This window comes from Tachypleus tridentatus, chromosome 3 (assembly GCF_004210375.1).
Source record: "Tachypleus tridentatus isolate NWPU-2018 chromosome 3, ASM421037v1, whole genome shotgun sequence".
In the NCBI taxonomy this organism is placed as follows: Eukaryota; Metazoa; Arthropoda; class Merostomata; order Xiphosura; family Limulidae; genus Tachypleus; species Tachypleus tridentatus.
This window is the reverse complement of record NC_134827.1, coordinates 117,219,769-117,245,553: the sequence shown is the minus strand read 5'-3', so window position 1 is coordinate 117,245,553 and position 25,785 is coordinate 117,219,769. Positions and strand designations below refer to the sequence as shown.

The 25,785-nt window shown below is 34.1% G+C and overlaps 1 pseudogene across 1 annotated transcript; it reads left to right on the top strand.

Moving 5' to 3' along the window:
* The first annotated feature begins 792 nt into the window (after positions 1-792).
* On the top strand, positions 793-21,067 carry LOC143245994 (WD repeat-containing protein 47-like; annotated as a pseudogene). Its single transcript, XR_013025712.1, has 6 exons — positions 793-984; positions 11,332-11,500; positions 13,447-13,617; positions 15,172-15,312; positions 18,312-18,530; positions 19,474-21,067. The product of XR_013025712.1 is annotated as a WD repeat-containing protein 47-like (transcript).
* Positions 21,068-25,785: the final 4,718 nt, after the last annotated feature.

Below are 25,785 nucleotides of genomic sequence, written 5' to 3'. Positions count from 1 at the left end.
AATGTCAAAGCTGACAGTTCAAAGTTAAACCTTAGAGCACAATAACACGCACATACAGAGATATATATTGACAGAGAGAAAATTGTCTATTCCAGTTGAAACAAATCTGTGTAGAAAATAAAATATTTGAACATCATAAAGTTACTTGTAGGATGAAAATACTTTGAATATATCTGAAGAACTTTCCAAACAGAATATTATGTTTTGTTTGTAAGTTACACATTAAAGCACCACAGCACTGAATAAACCACTCCAACATCACAGATTCAGATAAGCCTCGTTGCTTTTACGTGAAGGTCTGGTGACTAGGCGTTAAACTCGTAATCTACAAGTCGCAGGTTCGAATCCCGTCACCAGACATCTCTCTGTCAGCTATGAAAATTTTATAACGTGATGGTTGGTTAGTTGGTAAAGAATAGCTCGTACATTACTACTAAATTAGGGAGGCTAGCGCAGATAGACCCTCGAGTTACTTTATGAAAAAAAAAAAAAAAGACATGCATTACAGGAATTTCTGAAATAAACAGACATTAGATTAATGAGATAAAGGTATTTTTGGTGGTTTTACCTATTATTTAAGGTCATTGACTTTCTTGATAAAGAAATAATGGTTAATTTTAAAAGCACTCGTTTCTTAGGTGTCTTAAGACATACAGTCACTGTTCTGACAGACATATTTTGGGAAATTAATAAGTGTTTTAATTAATTATAATTTAATTATTTCTAGTGTTCAGCACTAGGATTTTAAAATATGTTGTTGCAGTATTTGTCTATTTTGTGTGTCGTTACAGCATGGACCAGAAACTAACACACAGAACGGAGAGAAAGACACAAAACCAAAAATCTAAGTTTATTCCAGTCGCCAGACTAGAAGATGACGAGGTCATCAGAACTGTCGAGTTTCATCCGAGGGACGATTTTATACATGTGGGGTAACTCGAAAACCTTGCGAATTTGTGCCTACCCTAAACTACATGAACTGAGGTTTGTTTTATTACAACAGTACCGCACAAACATTGTATGTACTGTTGTTTCTTGTATTATAACAGAACTGTATGCACTGTTGTTTGTTTTATTATAACGGAACTGTATGCACTGTTTGTTGTATTATAACGGAACTGTATGCACTGTTTGTTGTATTATAACGGAACTGTATGCACCTGTTTGTTGTATTATAACGGTACTTTATGTCCTGTTGTTTGTTGTATTATAACGGTACTGTACGTCCTGTTGTTTGTTGTATTATAACGGTATATATGTACTGTTGTTTGTTGTATTATAACGGTACTGTACTGTTTGTTGTATTATAACGGTACTGTACGTCCTGTTGTTTGTTGTATTATAACGGTACTGTATGCACTGTTGTTTGTTGTATTATAACGGTACTGTATGTCCTGTTATTTGTTGTATTATAACGGTACTGTATGCACTGTTTATTGTATTATAACGGTAATTATGTACTGTTGTTTGTTGTATTATAACGGTATTCTTTATGTACTGTTGTTTGTTGTATTATAACGGTATTGTAACGTCCTGTTGTTTGTATTATAACGGTACTGTACGTCCTGTTGTTTGTTGTATTATAACGGTACTGTACGTCCCGTTGTTTGTTGTATTATAACGGTACTGTACGTCCTGTTGTTTGTTGTATTATAACGGTACTGTACGTCCTGTTGTTTGTTGTATTATAACGGTACCGTGTCCTGCTTTTGTTGTATTATAACGGTACTTTATGTCCTGTTGTTTGTTGTATTATAACGGTACTGTATGCACTGTTGTTTGTTGCATTCTAACGGTACTGTATGCACTGTTGTTTGTTGTATCTCTAACGGTACTGTGTGCACTGTTGTTTGTTGTATTATAACGGTACTGTGTGCACTGTTGTTTGTTGTATTCTAACGGTACTGTGTGCACTGTTGTTTGTTGTATTCTAACGGTACTGTACGTCCTGTTGTTTGTATTATAACGGTACCTAGCGTCCTGTTGTTTGTTGTATTATAACGGTACTGTATGTCCTGTTGTTTGTTGTATTATAACGGTACTGTATGCACTGTTGTTTGTTGTATTATAACGGTACTGTACGTCCTGTTGTTTGTTGTATTATAACGGTACCGTATGCACTGTTGTTTGTTGTATTATAACGGTACTCGTATGCACTGTTGTTTGTTGTGTTATAACGGTACTGTATGTCCTGTTGTTTGTATTATAACGGTACTGTACCGTCCTGTTGTTTGTTGTATTATAACGGTACTGTATGCACTGTCGTTTGTTGTATTATAACGGTACTGTACGTCCTGTTGTTTGTTGTATTATAACTGTACTGTACGTCCTGTTGTTTGTTGTATTATAACGGTAACGTCCTGTTGTTTGTTGTATTATAACGCTACTGTACGTCCTGTTGTTTGTATTATAACGCTACTGTACGTCCTGTTGTTTGTTGTATTCCTAACGGTACTGTATGTCCTGTTGTTTGTTGTTCTAACGGTACTGTATGTCCCTGTTGTATTCTAACGGTACTGTAATTGTCCTGTTGTTTGTTGTATTCTAACGGTACTGTATGCACTGTTGTTTGTTGTATTATAACGGTACTGTATGTCCTGTTGTTTGTTGTATTATAACGGTACTGTACGTCCTGTTGTTTGTTGTATTATAACGGTACTGTATGCACTGTCGTTTGTTGTATTATAACGGTACTGTATGCACTGTTGTTTGTTGTATTATAACGGTACTGTACGTCCTGTTGTTTGTTGTATTATAACGGTACTTGTATGTTCTGTTGTTTGTTGTATTATAACGGAACTGTATGTTCTGTTGTTTGTTGTATTATAACGGTACCGTACGTCCTGTTGTTTGTTGTATTCTAACGGTACTGTAACGTCCTGTTGTTTGTTGTATTCTAACGGTACTGTATGTCCTGTTCTTTGTTGTATTATAACGTTACTGTATGTCCTGTTGTTTGTTGTATTATAACGGTATTGTATGCACTGTTGTTTGTTGTATTATAACGGTACTGTATGTCCTGTTTTGTTGTTGTATTATAACGGTACTTGTACTGTCCTGTTGTTATGTTGGTGCATTATAACGGCAATTGTATGTCCTGTTGTTTTGTTGTATTATAACGGTACTGGTATGCACTGTTGTTTAGTTTTGTATTATAACGGTGGACCGTATGTACTGTTGTTTGTTGTATTATAACGGTACTTGTACGTCCTGTTTGTTTGTTGTATTATAACGGTACTGTATGCACTGTTGTTTGTTGTATTATAACGGTACTTGTTCGTCCTGTTGTTTGTTGTATTATAACGGTACTGTACGTCCTGTTGTTTGTTGTATTATAACGGTAATTGTATGCTGCCTGGTTGTTCTGTTGTGATTATAAATCGGTACTGTAGGTTCTGTTGTTTGTTGTATTATAACGGTACCTTGTATGTCCTGTTGTTTGTTGTATTATAACGGTACCTGCGTACTGTTGTTTGTTGTATTATAACGGTACTGTACGTCCTGTTGTTTGTTGTATTATAACGGTACTTGTATGTCCTGTTGTTTGTTGTAATTATAACGGTACTGTATGTACTGTTGTTTGTTGTATTATAACGGTACTGTAACGTCCTGTTGTTTGTTGTAATTATAACGGTACTGTATGTACTGTTGTTTGTTGTATTATAACGGTAATTGTATGTCCCTTGTTGTTTGTTGTATTATAACGGTACTGTAAAATGTCCTGTTGTTTGTTGTATTATAACGGTACTGTATGCGTAATCTGTTGTTTGTTGTATTATAACGGTACTGTATGTCATGTTGTTTGTTGTATTATAACGGTAACTGTACCGGTCCTGTTGTTGTGTTGTATTATAACGGTACTGTACGTCCTGTTGTTTGTTGTATTATAACGGTACTTGTATGCACTTGTTGTTTGTTGTATTATAACGGTACCTGTATGCTGTACCAACATTTGTTGTATTATAACGGTAACTGTACGTCCTGTTTGTTGTATTATAACGGTACTGTACGTACCAACATTTGTTGTATTATAACATCGGTAATTGTACGTCCTGTTGGTTGTTGTATTATAACGGTACCTGTATGCGTTCTTGTTTGTTGTATTATAACGGGTTCTGTAAGGTTCCAACTGGTTTGTTGTAATATAACGGTACTGTACGGTCCTGTTGTTTGTTGTATTATAACGGTACTGTATGTCCTGTTTTGTTGTATTATAACGGTACTGTACGTCCTGTTGTTTGTTGTATTATAACGGTACCAGTATGCACCGTTGTTTGTTGTTGTATTATAACGGTACTGTATGCGTAATTGTTGTTTGTTGTATTATAACGGTACTGTATGTCCTGTTGTTTGTTGTATTATAACGGTACTGTAATGTCCTGTTGTTTGTTGTATTATAACGGTACTGTATGCACTGTTGTTTGTTGTATTATAACGGTACTGTATGTCCTGTTGTTTGTTGTATTATAACGGTACTGTATGCACTGTTTGTTGTATTATAACGGTAACTGTATGTACTGTTGTTTGTTGTATTATAACGGTAACTGTACCGTCCTGTTGTTTGTTGTATTATAACGGTACTGTATGTCTGTTGTTTGTTGTATTATAACGGTACTGTATGTCCTGTTGTTTGTTGTATTATAACGGTAACTGTATGTCCTGTTGTTTGTTGTATTATAACGGTACTGTATGTCCTGTTGTTTGTTGTATTATAACCTGTATGTTGTTGTATTATAACGGTACTGTATGTTGTATTATAACGGTACTGTACGTCCTGTTGTTTGTTGTATTATAACGGTACTGTATGCACTGTTGTTTGTTGTATTATAACGGTACTGTATGTCCTGTTGTTTGTTGTATTATAACGGTACTGTATTGCACCGTTTGCTATAACGGTAATGTTGTTTGTTGTATTATAACCTGTTGTTTGTTGTATTCTAACGGTACTGTACGTCCTGTTGTTTGTTGTATTATAACGGTACTGTATGTCCTGTTGTTTGTTGTATTATAACGGTACTGTATGTCCTGTTGTTTGTTGTATTATAACGGTACTGTATGCACTGTTGTTTGTTGTATTATAACGGTACTGTATGTCCTGTTGTTTGTTGTATTATAACGGTACTGTACGTCCTGTTGTTTGTTGTATTATAACGGTACTGTATGTCCTGTTGTTTGTTGTATTATAACGGTACTGTGTACGCACTGTTGTTTGTTGTATTATAACGGTACTGTATGTCCTGTTGTTTGTTGTATTATAACGGTACTGTATGTCCTGTTGTTTGTTGTATTATAACGGTACTGTATGTCCTGTTGTTTGTTGTATTATAACGGTACTGTACGTCCTGTTGTTTGTTGTATTATAACGGTACTGTATGCACTGTTGTTTGTTGTATTATAACGGTACTGTATGTCCTGTTGTTTGTTGTATTATAACGGTACTGTATGTCCTGTTGTTTGTTGTATTATAACGGTACTGTAGGTCCTGTTGTTTGTTGTATTATAACGGTACTGTACGTCCTGTTGTTTGTTGTATTATAACGGTACTGTATGTCCTGTTGTTTGTTGTATTATAACGGTACTGTATGTCCTGTTGTTTGTTGTATTATAACGGTACTGTATGTCCTGTTGTTTGTTGTATTATAACGGTACTGTATGTCCTGTTGTTTGTTGTATTATAACGGTACTGTATGTCCTGTTGTTTGTTGTATTATAACGGTACTGTATGTACTGTTGTTTGTTGTATTATAACGGTACTGTATGCACTGTTGTTTGTTGTATAACGGTATAACGGTACTGTACGTCATGTTGTTTGTTGTATTATAACGGTACTGTAACGTCCTGTTGTTTGTTGTATTATAACGGTACTGTACGTCCTGTTGTTTGTTGTTGTATTATAACGGTACTGTATGTTCTGTTGTTGTATTATAACGGTACTGTATGTCCTGTTGTTTGTTGTATTATAACGGTACTGTACGTCCTGTTGTTTGTTGTATTATAACGGTACTGTGTGTCCTGTTTTTTGTTGTATTATAACGGTACTGTATGTCCTGTTGTTTGTTGTATTATAACGGTACTGTATGCACTGTTGTTTGTTGTATTATAACGGTACCTGCACTGTTGTTTGTTGTATTATAACGGTACTGTACGTCCTGTTGTTTGTTGTATTATAACGGTACTGTACGTCCTGTTGTTTGTTGTATTATAACGGTACTGTATGCACTGTTGTTTGTTGTATTATAACGGTACTGTATGTCCTGTTATTTGTTGTATTATAACGGTACTGTATGCACTTGTTTGTTGTATTATAACGGTACTGTATGTCCTGTTGTTTGTTGTATTATAACGGTACTGTACGTCCTGTTGTTTGTTGTATTATAACGGTACCTCGTTCTGTTTGTTGTATTATAACGGTACTGTATGTTCCTGTTGTTTGTTGTATTATAACGGTACTGTACGTCCTGTTGTTTGTTGTATTATAACGGTACTGTATGTCCTGTTTTTTGTTGTATTATAACGGTACTGTATGTCCTGTTGTTTGTTGTATTATAACGGTACTGTATGCAATCCTGTTGTTTGTTGTATTATAACGGTACTGTATGCACTGTTGTTTGTTGTATTATAACGGTACTGTACGTCCTGTTGTTTGTTGTATTATAACGGTACTGTACGTCCTGTTGTTTGTTGTATTATAACGGTACTGTATGCACTGTTGTTTGTTGTATTATAACGGTACTGTATGTCCTGTTGTTTGTTGTATTATAACGGTACTGTATGTCCTGTTGTTTGTTGTATTATAACGGTACTGTATGTCCTGTTGTTTGTTGTATTATAACGGTACTTTATGTACTGTTGTTTGTTGTATTATAACGGTATTGTACGTCCTGTTGTTTGTTGTATTATAACGGTACTGTACGTCCTGTTGTTTGTTGTATTATAACGGTACTGTACGTCCTGTTGTTTGTTGTATTATAACGGTACTGTACGTCCTGTTGTTTGTTGTATTATAACGGTACTGTACGTCCTGTTGTTTGTTGTATTATAACGGTACCTGTACGTCCTGTTGTTTGTTGTATTATAACGGTACTGTACGTCCTGTTGTTTGTTGTATTATAACGGTACTTTATGTACTGTTGTTTGTTGTATTATAACGGTACTGTGTGCACTGTTTGTTGTATTCTAACGGTATTGTATGCACTGTTGTTTGTTGTATTATAACGGTACCTGTATGTCCTGTTGTTTGTTGTATTATAACGGTACTGTGTGCACTGTTGTTTGTTGTATTATAACGGTACTGTATGTCCTGTTGTTTGTTGTATTATAACGGTACTGTATGTCCTGTTGTTTGTTGTATTATAACGGTACTGTATGCACTGTTGTTTGTTGTATTATAACGGTACTGTATGCACTGTTGTTTGTTGTATTATAACGGTACTGTATGTCCTGTTGTTTGTATTATAACGGTACTGTACGTCCTGTTGTTTGTTGTATTATAACGGTACCTGTATGTACCTGTTGTTTGTTGTATTATAACGGTACTGTATGCACTGTTGTTTGTTGTATTATAACGGTACTGTATGTACCTGTTGTTTGTTGTATTATAACGGTACTGTATGCACTGTTGTTTGTTGTATTATAACGGTACTGTATGCACTGTTGTTTGTTGTATTATAACGGTACTGTATGCACTGTTGTTTGTTGTATTATAACGGTACTGTATGTACTGTTGTTTGTTGTATTATAACGGTACTGTACGTCCTGTTGTTTGTTGTATTATAACGGTACTGTATGTCCTGTTGTTTGTTGTATTATAACGGTAATGTATGTCCTGTTGTTTGTTGTATTATAACGGTACTGTATGTCCTGTTGTTTGTTGTATTATAACGGTACTGTATGTCCTGTTGTTTGTTGTATTATAACGGTACTGTACGTCCTGTTGTTTGTTGTATTATAACGGTACTGTACGTCCTGTTGTTTGTTGTATTATAACGGTACTGTATGCACTGTCGTTTGTTGTATTATAACGGTACTGTAGGCACTGTTGTTTGTTGTATTATAACGGTACTGTACGTCCTGTTGTTTGTTGTATTATAACGGTACTGTACGTCCTGTTGTTTGTTGTATTATAACGGTACTGTATGTCCTGTTGTTTGTTGTATTATAACGGTACTGTACGTCCTGTTGTTTGTTGTATTATAACGGTACTGTACGTCCTGTTGTTTGTTGTATTATAACGGTACTGTACGTCCTGTTGTTTGTTGTATTATAACGGTACTGTACGTGTCCTGTTGTTTGTTGTATTATAACGGTACTGTATGCGTTCTGTTGTTTGTTGTATTATAACGGTACTGTATGTTCTGTTGTTTGTTGTATTATAACGGTACTGTACGTCCTGTTGTTTGTTGTATTATAACGGTACTGTATGTACCAACATTTGTTGTATTATAACGGTACTGTATGTCCTGTTTGTTGTATTATAACGGTACTGTATGTACCAACATTTGTTGTATTATAACGGTACTGTACGTCCTGTTGTTTGTTGTATTATAACGGTACTGTGTACTTCTGTTGTTTGTTGTATTATAACGGTACTGTATGTTCTGTTGTTTGTTGTATTATAACGGTACTGTACGTCCTGTTGTTTGTTGTATTATAACGGTACTGTATGTCCTGTTTTTTGTTGTATTATAACGGTACTGTATGCACTGTTGTTTGTTGTATTATAACGGTACTGTATGCACTGTTGTTTGTTGTATTATAACGGTACTGTACGTCCTGTTGTTTGTTGTATTATAACGGTACTGTACGTCCTGTTGTTTGTTGTATTATAACGGTACTTTTATGTACCGTTGTTTGTTGTATTATAACGGTACTGTATGCACTGTTGTTTGTTGTATTATAACGGTACTGTACGTCATGTTGTTTGTTGTATTATAACGGTACTGTATGTCCTGTTATTTGTTGTATTATAACGGTACTGTACGTCCTGTTGTTTGTTGTATTATAACGGTACTGTATGTCCTGTTGTTTGTTGTATTATAACGGTACTGTATGCACTGTTGTTTGTTGTATTATAACGGTACTGTATGCACTGTTGTTTGTTGTATTATAACGGTACTGTACGTCCTGTTATTTGTTGTATTATAACGGTACTGTACGTCCTGTTGTTTGTTGTATTATAACGGTACTTTATGTACTGTTGTTTGTTGTATTATAACGGTACTGTATGCACTGTTGTTTGTTGTATTATAACGGTACTGTATGTCCTGTTGTTTGTTGTATTATAACGGTACTGTATGTCCTGTTGTTTGTTGTATTATAACGGTACTGTATGTCCTGTTGTTTGTTGTATTATAACGGTACTGTATGTCCTGTTGTTTGTTGTATTATAACGGTACTGTATGCACTGTTGTTTGTTGTATTATAACGGTACTGTATGCACTGTTGTTTGTTGTATTATAACGGTACTGTATGCACTGTTGTTTGTTGTATTATAACGGTACTGTTGTTTGTTGTATTATAACGGTACTGTACGTCCTGTTGTTTGTTGTATTATAACGGTACTGTACGTCCTGTTGTTTGTTGTATTATAACGGTACTGTACGTCCTGTTGTTTGTTGTATTATAACGGTACTGTACGTCCTGTTGTTTGTTGTATTATAACGGTACTGTATGTCCTGTTGTTTGTTGTATTATAACGGTACTGTATGTCCTGTTTTTTGTTGTATTATAACGGTACTGTATGTCCTGTTGTTTGTTGTATTATAACGGTACTGTATGTCCTGTTGTTTGTTGTATTATAACGGTAATTGTACGTCCTGTTGTTTGTTGTATTATAACGGTACTGTATGTCCTGTTGTTTGTTGTATTATAACGGTACTGTATGTAAAACTGTTGTTTGTTGTATTATAACGGTACTGTATGTCCTGTTTTTTGTTGTATTATAACGGTACTGTATGTCCTGTTTTTTGTTGTATTATAACGGTACTGTATGTCCTGTTGTTTGTTGTATTATAACGGTACTGTATGTCCTGTTGTTTGTTGTATTATAACGGTACTGTATGCACTGTTGTTTGTTGTATTATAACGGTACTGTATGTAATGTTGTTTGTTGTATTATAACGGTACTGTATGTTCTGTTGTTTGTTGTATTATAACGGTACTGTATGCACTGTTGTTTGTTGTATTATAACGGTACTGTACGTCCTGTTGTTTGTTGTATTATAATGGTACTGTACGTCCTGTTGTTTGTTGTATTATAACGGTACTGTACGTCCTGTTGTTTGTTGTATTATAACGGTACTGTACGTCCTGTTGTTTGTTGTATTATAACGGTACTGTATGTTCTGTTGTTTGTTGTATTATAACGGTACTGTATGTTCTGTTGTTTGTTGTATTATAACGGTACTGTACGTCCTGTTGTTTGTTGTATTCTAACGGTACTGTACGTTCTGTTGTTTGTTGTATTCTAACGGTACTGTATGTCCTGTTGTTTGTTGTATTCTAACGGTACTGTATGTCCTGTTGTTTGTTGTATTATAACGGTACTTGTATGCACTGTTGTTTGTTGTATTATAACGGTACTGTATGTCCTGTTGTTTGTTGTATTATAACGGTACTGTATGTCCTGTTGTTTGTTGTATTATAACGGTACTGTACGTCCTGTTGTTTGTTGTATTATAACGGTACTGTATGTCCTGTTGTTTGTTGTATTATAACGGTACTGTATGTCTTGTTGTTTGTTGTATTATAACGGTACTGTATGTCCTGTTGTTTGTTGTATTATAACGGTACTGTATGTCCTGTTGTTTGTTGTATTATAACGGTACTGTATGTACTGTCGTTTGTTGTATTATAACGGTACTGTACGTCCTGTTGTTTGTTGTATTATAACGGTACTGTATGCACTGTTGTTTGTTGTATTATAACGGTACTGTATGTAATTGTTGTTTGTTGTATTTTAACGGTACTGTATGTCCTGTTGTTTGTTGTATTATAACGGTACCTGTATGTCCTGTTGTTTGTTGTATTATAACGGTACTTTATGTACTGTTGTTTGTTGTATTTTAACGGTACTTTATGTACTGTTGTTTGTTGTATTATAACGGTACTGTATGTTCTGTTGTTTGTTGTATTATAACGGTACTGTATGCACTGTTGTTTGTTGTATTATAACGGTACTGTACGTCATGTTGTTTGTTTTATTATAACGGTACTGTACGTCCTGTTGTTTGTTGTATTATAACGGTACTGTATGCACTGTTGTTTGTTGTATTATAACGGTACTGTATGCACTGTTGCTTGTTAACTTCTTTGTTTTGATGTTCTACATAGTGAAAACTATGAGACTCATGAACCGGCAGTCTTGCTGAAGAGGATGAGACATCACGAGGGTCCATCTACTGTCTGGCCTGGAATGGAACAGGTGATCTTCTGGCGACAGGTTCCAATGACAAGACAATCAAGCTGACAAGATTCAATCAAGAACTCTGCAATGTTGAGGGTAAATACATTTTCAGTGTAACGAAGACGATTCAAATGACGTCACTAAGAGTTTCGTGTCGTTTTACATAAGAACTGAATCGATTTGTTAACAACTTGTTTTAATAATTTAGAAATTAGAGGTTTTTAGCTAATCCCATAAGTTAGAATATTCAAAGTTTTTCGTAGAATCTCCTTTTATGTGGTATCTGACATAGCTTCTGTCGAATATCCTAGGTTAGTGTCTTAAATGTTTTCATACATTCCTCTTTTCTATGGGTTCTACATGTTCCTGTCGAATCCCCTAAGTAAAAGTCTTAAATGTTTTCACATATTTTCCTTTTTCTATGGGTTCTACATGTTCCCGTTGAATCCCCTAAGTAAAAGTCTTAAATGTTTTCATACGTTCCCCTTTTCTATGGATTCTACATGTTCCTGTCGAATTCCCTAAGTAAAAGTCTTAAATGTTTTCATACGTTCCCTTTCTATGGATTCTACATGTTTATGTCGAATTCCCTAAGTAAAAGTCTTAAATGTTTTCGTACATTCCCCTTTCTATGGGTTCTACATGTTCCCTGTCGAATCCCCTAAGTAAAAGTCTCACATTCTTCCTTTCTAGTGGTTCTATTATTTTCCCTCAATCTCTTAATTAATGACTTAGTTTTCATTCTAAAGAACCATTCTTAGTTATTGGTTCTAATTCCTTACGGCTTGGCTTGGCGTGATGGTTAGGGCACTTGACTCATTCTGTGGGCCACGGACTCCAAACCCATTGCCGAACTTGCTTGCCTTGTCAGGCGTAAGGGCGTTATACTGTGACGGTTAATCCCATTGTTCAGTTAGAGTAATATAAAAGATTGCGGTGGGTATGTTGACTACCAGCCTTTTCTCTAGTCTATTACTTCAAATTGAGAGATCGCTAGAACTCGTATAGCTTTGTCCGAAATCCAACAAACAAACGTTTCTCTAGAATCCCCTAAATAAAGTATCGAATATATTTACTTCCAAACTTCCTTCGTAACAAACTTTTTATATCTTTGAAATGAGGGCTTCAATGGAACTTCTTTAGTTGAGAGTTTTAATAAATATAGTTTTATCAGTGTCTGTATCCGCAGAATTTCTGTTTATAAAAGCTTTAAATTCGTTGTGTTATATAATCGAAACTTGAATGTCGATTTTTTTTATTTTTATTTGGAACTCAAATATCTTTTACATTCGTCTAAAATACGATCCACGTAGGAACTGGTACAGATGAAAATTCTTAGCGTTTAATTTGATGACATAAAACCAATTTATATGTTTAAGTGACAATTCAACCGTTTGTTAAAAATTAAATAAGTATACAGTAAACAATTAATTTTGACAAACGATTACGTTCTATCTCGAAAGAATTATTCTTGTATCTAAGAAAACAACAACTAAACAATGTCCTGTTCCCACACCGGGTATCGAAGTCACAAATTTTGCACCACTAGCTTTCAGACTGAGCCAATGAAAAACATTTCTCTGTGTTTAGGTAACTTTGAAAGATAACTCTCAGATCTTCATTACAATAAGTTATTCGTTGGGGAAAATAGTCTCTTTATAACTAATTTAATACTAAACCTTGGGGGCTATAAGTCTGAAAATATATACTAAAATCCAATATAAGATACTCGTTTCGGTTTTATGGAAATACGGCTTTCGAAAGGTCATAAACGTACTATAAACAAACTGGCATTTTATGAATATAGAATCCAACAAAGACTACAGTAAAAAGGCAGTAACAAAAGGGTAGTACTCCAAAAATGGCCAAGTTTGAAGTACATGAACTTCCTCTTAGATGGAGTACCAATTTTAAGAAATAACCATCTTTTATGTAGAAAGTGATTAGATAACCCGAACAAAAAAATCATATTTCAAAAACTGTGTTTTATTGTTTTGTTACTGCCACACAAGTGTTGTTATGGTTCTATTATTGACCCACAGGTGTCGTTGGAAAGCTAACTGTGCATAAAGGAACTGTACGAGACTTGTGTTTTATGGAAGACCTGAGTAACCGATCCAACTTGCTAATCAGTGGCGGATCCTTGGACAACAAAATTTTCATAACCGACTGTGAAACAGGAACGACATTCCAGACCTTTACTGGACATTGCGGTCAGTCTCAACTTTAGGTTAAAGCCACAGGCACAAGCCTAGTTACAATCATTAAACAATTACAAATTATTCAACGACCCCCCACTTTCCACCACTTGACGCCTCTTATTTAATGGATACTAATCTCCCCCCCCCAAAAAAAAAAATCTTTAAACTACAAAGGATAATTTCCCAAAAGAACAACACGTTTCCGAGCCTTGTTATAACGACCTCTCATTGCTAACATTCTGTTTCAATTTCTGGACTAACTAAATAACAGTTTCTTTTTTTCTCAAACATAAATTTAGAAGGCTAAGTGAAAGTTTACTTTATATTGTACTTATTGGTAACAAACGTATAGTATACAATAACAGTGGTGCTAACAATATTCCTTTGCCATATGTTGTATTAGAAACAATTATAGACAAACATTTGTAAGTGTTGCAAAAATGGGTAATTATAACTTAATGGTTAATTTATCATTATTAAAATACATTATTATAGATAATATAAAAGTAAAGTGAATAATTTGATCAATTTTACAATGCAGTAGTATTTGTTTTAAACTACGATTCTAAAATATTTTTTCCAGATGATTTATATCAATCCTCACAATTCAGCCATGTTGTTTGACTGCCATTGAATCACCTAATTTTTCATATAACTTTACTAATATTCATGTAGTTTGTTTGGGAAGATCACTTCATGTTTGTAAGCGAACGGCCACATTTTCATCGTTCAGCTATCATTTTTCCGTATTCGTTTACGTGCTTGAGATGACTACTTGGTAAAAAGATCATTCTGTACCTGTCGGCAGTCAGGGTGCCATCAATTTTACATTGATTTCCAAAATTAGGTGTGATGCAGCACACACTTATATTGGTCCCTCAGTATGCTTTATTATAGACGTTATACGTTTGCCTTGATGCTCTTTACTATACAAAAAAAACCCCATAGTTTATTGCTGCTAAACAATTTATACTTGGTAAATTTGGATTCACCAGTAAATAGCACCTGCTTTCATCTTCCCTGATCCTATTGTTTTCTTACATCTTCTAATGAAACATGACATTTTGCCTCAATCTATCACAAGGAGTAGTCTTCATCAGCTATCACTTTGATTCTTACAAGAATTCTAGTAAGAACCATAAATGCATCATCATCCTCTGGGAATAGTATCATTGGCTTTGTTTTTTATGACTATTATGGCCACGTGTCACTGTCTGATTAGTTGGATGACTCGCAGAGATTAATAGCGCAAACAATTGACACGTGATTGTACTCCGGTACAGTAATTGTATTTTATCATTCTTTCATCCATGATTATTTGCAGTTCTGTATGTAATGATAACAAAATTATAATTTTATTCTTATGAAGTTGTGCTTATATTATATTAATAAATAGACAATGAGCAATGTCGTAATGGAGTGTTGTAGTTCTGAAGATATTTTTCTAGGTGTGTGTGTGAAATAAAATAGTTTCTGTCTGTTGCAGAAATACTTCACGTATCTTGTAGGAAGTTTATTCATCGTTGTTTTAAATAAATAACTACCTAAACGAATATCAAATAACAGGTACAATTCTATCACTTTACACCTGGGGTGGAGCCATGTTTGTCAGTGGATCTCACGACAGAACGATTCGTCTATGGGACCTACGATCCAGAGGCTGCGTTGACGTCATATCCGCTCCATCAACTTCCGGTACTGGACCAGGTGAGAAAGCTTTATTTATTGCTCGGTGTTTTCACCTGCAATATTTGCAGTTCGTTTTACTTAAACAAAGCGAAACGAAAAGCTCCTTGGAAGAATCGTCAAATCGTTTCAGTATATACCAAAAGTAACTCTAAAATTTTCTTAATTATCAAATAGTTGTTTTTTTTTTATGCGAAAATGAAAGATAAAATTAAACTGCTCTACTGAAGTTGTAGCCTAGTTATACATTCTGGAAGTTTAACTTGTTACTATGGTAACAGACTAAATACGTGTTACTAGTTTATGTTAAACTGTGGTAACAGCACAAAAGTGTACATGCTGAAACGTGCTGTTATTTTTTAACTGGTTACTATAGCAACAAAATAGCATCCTGTTAACTCAGCGGGACGTTTGAGTGCAATGGGTAAGTAAATACAGACAGCTTATTGACTCGTTTTATGTTTAGCAACAACAAAATAAGAGGTGCTCGCCGAAATCTACTGTTCTTTTTGTTTATTTGGTTGCTATGCGACCTAAATAAGATGTAGACGCTGAAAGCTGGTAGCTTTCTTTATTTGAATATGCTACCATAGTAACAGGATAAAACATTTGAATGTGTTACTATGGTAACAGGATAAAACACAAGCCACTTGTATTATTGAGTAATTGCACGAATACACTTATGTTTTGTATTTAAGTGCTCAATATTTCTGTGGTGGACAACAAGGACATTATTATTTTCAACTTCTCTATTGATGTGTAAATTCGCCTGACAACTAAGAAATTAAATTATATATATCCATCATCATGATGAATTCAGCAGTTGACAGAGATATCAAATAGAAAAAAATTGCCGAGTTAAAAAATAAAAAAAGATTGTTTTAAAATCGGGAAATTTAAAAAGAGTTTTATTATCCATGAACTCTTTAGTATTTAACTTTTAAACAAGGAGCTTTACTGTGAGAATTTATACACGAATACCATCACTATTACAATTAGTCTTAGTAATTAGTCCTAGTAATTAGTCTTAGGATCTAAATAAATTTTAATTTCACTCAATGTTTTGGTTAGTTCCTTCCTTATACGGAATTTTGGAACAGATAAAAAACGTAAAACTTTTCCATACGATATAATTTGAGGATTCGATATGATGTATCCTTCCAGGGCCTGGCATGGCCAAGCGCGTAAGGCGTGCGACTCGTAATCCGAGGGTCGCTGGTTCGCGACCGCGTCGCGCTAAACATGCTCGCCCTCCCAGCCGTGGGGGTGTATAATGTGACGGTCAATCCCACTATTCGTTGGTAAAAGAGTAGCTCAAGAGTTGGCGGTGGGTGGTGATGACTAGCTGCCTTCCCCTAGTCTTACACTGCTAAATTAGGGACGGCTAGCACAGATAGCCCTCGTGTAGCTTTGTGCGAAATTCCAAAACAAACAAACAAGTATCCTTCCATTATATGGAAGATACAAAAACTACCGGTCAGTTCGAGTATTAATGTGTTAACTGGAATGTATTCTGTTCGTGTTATATTAGGAAGTTCCATTCGGAATCGGCCCGGTATGGCCAGGTGGGTTAAGGCGTTCGACTCGTAATATGAAGGTCACTCGTTCGAATCCCCGTCGCAACAAACATGCTCGCCCTTTCAGCCGTGGGGTCGTTATAATGTACGATCAATCCTAATATTCATTGGTAAAAGAGTAGCCCAAGAGTTGGCGATGGGTGGTGAGGGTTAGCTGCCTTCCTCTAGTCTTACACTGCTAAATTAGGGAGGGCTAGCACAGATAGCCCTCGTGTAGCTTTGCGCGAAGTTCAAAAACAAAAACAAACTATTCGGAATCTCCGGGTTGCGGGTTTGAATCGCTTTACCGAAAATACCCACCCTATCAGTCTTTAGAACGTTATAATGTGTTGGTCAATCTCACTGTTAGCCCGATGGGTGTTTTTGATTAGTTAGTTACCTTTTCTATCACTTCTAAATTAGGGGCGCTAATAGTTTTGTTCGAATTTAACAGAGCATAGTTGTGTGACCAAGTTGTTCAGATAACACCTGATCCATCTCATCGCTGAATGGGAAGACAATAAGATGGTGTTATATTTATACTAATTTAGGACTAGTAGATGGTATATCTCGTTCTTTTACAGAATTAATTATTAATTAAAAAAAGGATACGTCATTCGTGTAAAAAATAAAATTATTTTATTCAGGAAACCGGATATCACAGAAGGTATCAAAATATTTCTTATTGTGGGGACTTCTTATTTCCCTTACGGATATCACAGAAGGTATCAAAATATCTCTTATTGTGGAGGCTTTGTATCTCCCTTACGGATATCACAGAAGATATCAAAATATCTTTTACTGTGGGGACTTCTTATTCCCCTAACGGATATCACAGAAGGTATCAAAATATATTTTACTTTGGAGGCTTCTTATCCCCCTTACGGATATCACAGAAGGTATCAAAAGATTTCTTATTGTGGGGACTTCTTATCCCCCTAACGGATATCGCAGAAAGTATTGTAAAGCATTATAGGTCTTTAGATCTTGCCGCTTAGCCACCAGGAGGTGGCCCTTAAGACATCGTGGACAGGTATCACAGAATGAAATAATGTAGCTCTTATATCACACTTCGGAAAATGTTTAACTATCACCAAGTTCTATCACACATCTTTTCAAAATGTACTCATAATATTTGTAGTAAACATATATGTTAATAATGCAAAGTTGACTATTAAATTCAATGATGAGAATAAAAAAAATCGAAACCCTGTAATCCGGGCGCTTTCGAAAGGTTCAACCTTTCTCCTTGAGGGGCAAACCTTAAAAAGACGAAAGGTCCATATTTCGAACGTGCACCTGGTTGTGGTGTTTCGTATCTTTGTGCTAATTTGACTTTACAAAGGATTTTTTTTAACATCGTATATCGGTAACAAAAATAATGTTTATGTAATATTTGATATTTCTTACAGTTTAAAAAGATAATAATCTTTAATAGAACAACGACGTTATGTTATTTTTCAGGGAGTTCGGTTTGTACAGTTTGTGTTGACCCCTCAGGTCGACTGCTGGTCTCCGGCCACCAGAACTCCACGTGTATGCTATATGACCTCACTGGTAAGAAGGTTATCCAATGTTTCCAACCGCATACCGCCGAAATCAGGACCGTTCGATTCTCGCCCAAAGCTTATTATTTGCTTACTGGATCGTTCGATAAGAAGGTGATCTTATCTGATATGCAAGGTGAGTCACATCTAGGTGGCGTTTTCTGAAAGTGACTAATAACTAATCAGACACTAGAAACTGAACCCAAGTTTGTTGATAACTGATCGGGTACCAGACACCGAGAATATGTACGAACATAAGACTGTTTCTCATTGACCCTTGCTAGGACCTTAGAACAACGTGGTGCAAGCAAACTCGACTTTTTACACATGAGCTAACAACTTTCTCTTAGTGGCTCGGATATAGCCTTGGTTATAACAGTAACAAGTAATTTTGAAACTAGAAGAGCTGATGGGGTCATTCAGTTCTTTCACACGACAATTTGCAGAATAACGTGCAGAGTTTTTATAGACAAAACAGAAAACAATAGAATTCTTTATTTGTAAGAAAACAGAGGTTTTAGTTGATTGTTTTGAGATTGTTTTTCATTAAGCATAAAGCTACACAATGGGCTGTCTGTGCTCTGCCCACATCGGGTATCGAAACTCTATTTTACCATTATAAGTCCACAGACATACTGCTGTGCCACTGAATTAGGCTTCTTTACAAATATCAGTTTCATTCCAAGTATTTCAGCCACATCAAATTATTAATTTTTTTTACGTGTATCATTTTGGCCAGACAGTTGTTGTTGTATATGTATCGATAAGAAATTAATTCTGTATAATAAACGATAATAGTCTCAGTTTTAATTAACATATTTGTATTGTAGGTGTCATGATTAAACATACTATTAAGTGTAGCCCCATTTTAGCTTCAGCAGTAAATCTTAAGGCTTATAACGTTACAAATCAGGTTTCGATACCTGCGGTGTAGTGTAGCTTTGTGTTTAACTACAAATAACCAAATAAAATACCAGCTATATACATATATATATACACGTATTTAGTTAGTTACGATCTGTACAGGTAGCGTGCTCTGATCAAAAGTTAATATAAATTATTTTTTTATTGTTCATCAGGTGACCTTTCCCAGCCAATCCCAAGCGTCGTAATTGCCGAACTCAAAAACAAAGTAATCCAAGCACGCTGGCATCCTAGTGAGTTTTCGATTCTCACTACCAGTGCAGACAAGAGTGCCACCTTGTGGGGATTATCAACAAACTGAGTATTATGATGGCCATCTTTAATTTTAATTATAATAGATAAACAACTATGTTACATTGTGTATATTTAGACAGCTCTTTATAAATAATGATACAGTTGTAGAATCGACAGAAAAAGTATTCCTTACAATGACACGTGAAATAAAAATGTTATGTAAATCACATTAGAAATATAATACATGCATATTAAACAAATATTTACTGCAATATTACATGATTCTGAAATATATCACATTTTATTTTTACATTGTTATTAAAAATTTTCTATTATTATTTCGTCTGTTTTAACCCTAACAACGAGAGCCGATTAAGCCTGCTTAGGTTTTGAGGGGTTGATGTATCTTTTAGGAACTTATCAAGGGGAATTGTTTGTATCTTTAAAAAATTACAAGATTGGGGCTGCAGCCTCATCAGCTCTCATTAATTTTTTTTTTTTGGTTTCATCTTGATTTCAGATGTTTGTATTTACCGAAATATTTTACCTTGTGCACGTGTGTGTCCTGCATTTAAAATTTATTTTATTAGTTCTTTAAAAATAACTGGAACTAAAGCAGAACTTGAAATAACGAAGTACAATATTATAAACCATAATGTAGAAAAATAAAGATAGTTTCTCTTGCATTGGTATAGCTATATTTCTGTAATCTCGAGGGCTTATAGTGCTGTAATTCGGTGTTCGATCCTTTATTTAAAAACAGCAAAACAAATATAAGACACTGAGTATATCCATGTTGTTCAGTGGCATTTTAGTAACGTGAGGGGAAAACGAGTTGTCCCCTAATACGTAAACTGTAAGTTAGACTAATGTAAACATTTTTTTACAGTGTTTGTAATACATTAAAAGATATTGACTGAAAGTCATATGCTCAAACTCAAACTGTAAATGTTATTTGATTCAACATTTTAGGTTTCCTGTCATTTACAAATGTGTATACAGACATGCCCTCGTGGTCAGTGAAACGGTGGTACTGTTGTAATGCATCTCAGTGGTCACTGAGACGGAGTACCATTGTAATGTGTCTCAGTGGTCAGTGAGATACAGTAATAGTGTAACGTACCTTAGCGGTCAGTGAGATTAGGTGTGGCCATGAGGTCTTGAAAGAATGAATTGTGTTTCGATGTTGTTGCTATTGGTGAACGTCAACATGATCAAAAAGTTCAAGGTCACCAAATATTCAGTCGTTTTCTTCAGATGTGTTATCGGTTTACCAGTATTATTCAGACTGCTATATATATAATAATAATAATAATCCTGTGTGTAAGTTTCTAACAGGAACAGACTTAAAATATAACTGTTGAAAAGTTTATTTATGTATATTTTTTTTTATGGATAATGGTGAACTTTTATAGTAATCTAACATTTTTTTATTAAACCTGTTATCAACTTTGTGTGGATATATGATAAGTAATATTATTTCACGTGTGAATAAAAAATATTCAAGTTTCGAAAGTGTCTGTGGATATTTGAATTCTTTAGTTAGCACATCCGGGTACATTAATATGTAAGCTCTACTACAAGACCACCGTGTTTATTCTGTGGATTCCTCAAAAACCAACGGCACTTAACAGCACTTCAGCGATTTCTGGGTTAAGTTGTAGGTAATCGTTGATGACGAGAAACCTGCCTGAAATAAAAACGTATCTCAGAACAGCTGGTATTGGTATTAACACTTTTATTGATAAGGAGAGAACAACGTTTCGACCTTCCTACGTCATCTTCAGGTTAAGAAAGAGAGAGTTTGAATGTGACCGTTGACGGACACATGTCTTAGGAACGAGAGTATAAACGGGTACGGAATTGTAGGGGGCGTTGCAGTTAGATGTAAGTTATTAATAGTATAGGTATAAAGGTGTTCCTTTATGTTGGTTTTAGTTGTATAAGTAGGGCTTCTTTGATTTTACATTTGTTTATATTTGTTTCCCTACTTAATATCTGGATGTTTTATATGGTTATGTTGTGTGTATTTGATTTGCAGTGTTCAAAAGCTTGTGAAGGCGTTTTCTTGTGTTTTTTGAATCTAGTTTCTATTTTTCTGCTTGTTTCTCAAATATAGAAGTCGTAGCACTCGTTGCATTGTATTCTATAAATTATGTTGGTGTTGTGTTTGTCAGTGTAGTTTTTACATCGTATAGACTTCAGTTTTGTACCTGTTAATCTATCTTAAGTGAGCCACGAGCTTCGAAAATCGTAGTGTCACGTGAGTAGACACAATCGCCATCCTGTGTTTCGTATTTCTGGATGGGACTACTCGAGGTTCTTCGAGAATGCTCAGGGAAGAATTAACCGAACACATACATTTTGAAACCTTACTACCTGGTAATTCTTGGGATGTTGGAAAACCTGGAAAAGCGTTAAAATAAAAGGAGAAATAATCTCTAAAGGTGTCGGAGTTCATAGGGAAGTATACAGGTTTGCTCTAGCAGTTCTAAGAAATTAGAACTTTAGAAAAAAAAACTGACGTACGTTATGTGCAGATAGAAATAACAGTAATCAGACTTTAATAATATTTGTAACGAGCATAGGAAGCATAATATTATTCCGGCGGAAAATGTGTTTAGTTACAATGGCAGTTCTTAGTCTTTGACTGCTAATGTTAATACTTGTCTATGAAAATCAGTTCACGCTGATCGAGTCGTTCTCTCTCATCAGAAGTTAATTCTAGAGGAACTAATTGGTAAGCCTAACAAGAGTTACGGATTCCCATGTTGAAGAGTTTGTTTGTTGGAAGCTAAGCACGAAGCTGCACAATGGGTTACCTGTGCTCTGCCCACTAAGGGTATCAAAACCCGGTTTCTAGTGTTGTAAGTCCGCAGACATATCGCTGTGCCACTACGGGCTTGAAGAGAGAAGTCCAAAGAAAAGAAACGTCAGTTCCACTGGTTATAGCAACCGGTTGATTGATCTCTGACAGTGGATTGGGCGTGGCCTGGTGATCAGCATGCCGAATTGTGAATCTGAAGATCCGTGGCTCGAGTTCCATTACCGTAAAAGAAAAATCTCTCTCCGTACTTTGAGTCATTGGATGTGTTATAAAAGTGACAGTCAAAATCCCGTTATTCGATGAAAGTAGCCAAAGGGGTTAGCAGCTTGGATACTGTTGAGTGGCTAGCTGCCTTCTCTTATAATATATCAGTTCCAAATTGGGGGCACATAGCATTCAAGTAGTCCATATAACAAAACTATGTACTAGATGATGAAATACGGCGTTAAATATTGATAATAGAACCGGAATAGTCACAAAATAGTTTTGTTAATCTCGCACCTCCTGGGTTTGGAGATTTGTCGTCTTTCCCAAGAGGAGGGTTGAGGGTTGAAGCCACTTCCTTTCAGTCTTGTAGATTGTGAGTTAATTGACATGCCATGTTTACACGTTCATCATTTTAAATATTAACCAATCAAATAACATTAGTAAACGTTAAACAACCAATAATAGGAAGGCTTGCAGTAGGTGGAAGTGTGGATATCATAATTGATAAACTTGCTGTGATTTGTTTAGGAAAAATTGATCTGTTAGATTGGAGAAACAAAAGTTATGTGAGTTTAGAAGAAAACCCTCTTCGTAGAAATGACGTATCAGCAGAAGGAAAATATGAAAATGTTCTATACGTTGTATACAAAGGTTTCCTTTATAGAGTACAGTATAATATCAAAATAAATAGATAATTTAAAAACTAACAAAGAACAGCAAGGAAATGTAAATAAAGGAGATAAAAGTCTTACTTTTTGTTTTAGCACAAAAAATCGCATTTTGTCTGTTTGCATTCTGTCCATCGTGGCATCGAACCATTACTTTAAAATGTCTTAGAGTATATAGAGGTGGCTCAAATCGTGTTATAAACGTTAGGCCTAAATATGGATCGCACGAGCTTTCTTTCTCTTGGAACTATTTAAACTTTTTACTTAATTATTAAAATATTACTCATTACAATCCTGCCAGTAAAGCAATTACTTCATTTCTCAGTATGGCGTTCTAGAATTTATTAGCCATGGCTGTGATGTAAGCCTTGTTGTATTTCAAGTTTCACATCCGCTCGTCAGCTAATGTTACACTGTTTTGTTTATATTTCCTTCATAATAACTGATGTCACAGTATACTGTATATATATTTCCTTTTTAGTTCTGAAGTACAATTTAAAAAAACAAACTTACTGGTACACTTTTGAGATTTACTTAAATAATATTAATAAATAAATACCACCCGATGGCTCAGCGTTGAGCCTGAGGTATTATAATGTTAAAATTCAGGGTTCGATCCCTGCAATGGAAATACTGTACATAGACCACTGTGTATTACCTATGAATAGTATGTAATAAAGTAGAGACAACGTCGTCTCGTGAGTCAGATTTACCCTAAAATAATTTATTTAAAGCTGTTCAAGAAATATTTAAAAACTGAAACAAATAACGATTCATTCTCCGTGGTTTGAAAAGAAAACAAAAGCAGCTTATTTCAACAGATTAGTTTTGCATGAAGAAGAAAACAGACAATTCTTGTAGAAACATTTTCACGTGCATTATACAAAAGCGACATTGATTGATGGGAAAAGCGAGTAACGATACAGAATCTAATGTTGTATTTCCTTCCCAGCATACCATTCTCCAGAATAACACATACAGTTTCGAGATTATTTTCATATTTATTAAAGTTTTTCACAAGTTGTTCTTACCTGAGACAGTGTTTTATCACGTATACAACAGGCTTCTGAATTAGTAGTTAAACTTAATCTGTTTGTTTAATAATAACACGTTTATTTTGATAAAACGTTACTATGAATATTGTCACTAACACTATTTTAAAATTTTACCTAAAACTATTGTCACTAGCACTATTTTAAAATTTTACCTAAAACTATTGTTACTAACACTATTTTAAAATTTTACCCAAAACAATTGTCACTAACACTATTTTAAAATTTTACCTAAAACTATTGTCACTAACATTATTTTAAAATTTTACCTAAAACTATTGTCACTAACACTATTTTAAAATTTTACCTAAAACTATTGTCACTAACATTATTTTAAAATTTTACCTAAAACTATTGTCACTAACATTATTTTAAAATTTTACCTAAAACTATTGTCACTAACACTATTTTAAAATTTTACCTAAAACTATTGTCACTAACATTATTTTAAAATTTTACCTAAAACTATTGTCACTAACACTACTTTAAAATTTTACCTAAAGCTATTGTCACTAACACTATTTTAAAATTTCAAAAAAAATATTGTTACTAAGACTATTTTAAAATTTTACCTAAAGCTATTGTCACTAACATTATTTTAAAATTTTACCTAAAACTATTGTTACTAACACTATTTTAAAATTTTACCTAAAACTATTGTCACTAACACTATTTTAAAATTTTACCTAAAACTATTGTCACTAACATTATTTTAAAATTTTACCTAAAACTATTGTCACTAACATTATTTTAAATTTTACCTAAAGCTATTGTCACTAACATTATTTTAAAATTTTACCTAAAACTATTGTCACTAGCACTATTTTAAAATTTTACCTAAAACTATTGTTACTAACACTATTTTAAAATTTTACCTAAAACAATTGTCACTAACACTATTTTAAAATTTTACCTAAAACTATTGTCACTAACATTATTTTAAAATTTTACCTAAAACTATTGTCACTAACATTATTTTAAAATTTTACCTAAAACTATTGTCACTAACATTATTTTAAAATTTTACCTAAAACTATTGTCACTAACATTATTTTAAAATTTTACCTAAAACTATTGTCACTAACACTATTTTAAAATTTTACCTAAAACTATTGTCACTAACATTATTTTAAAATTTTACCTAAAACTATTGTCACTAACACTACTTTAAAATTTTACCTAAAGCTATTGTCACTAACACTATTTTAAAATTTCAAAAAAAATATTGTTACTAAGACTATTTTAAAATTTTACCTAAAGCTATTGTCACTAACATTATTTTAAAATTTTACCTAAAACTATTGTTACTAACACTATTTTAAAATTTTACCTAAAACTATTGTCACTAACACTATTTTAAAATTTTACCTAAACCTATTGTCACTAACATTATTTTAAAATTTTACCTAAAACTATTGTCACTAACACTATTTTAAAATTTTACCTAAAACTATTGTTACTAATACTATTTTAAAATTT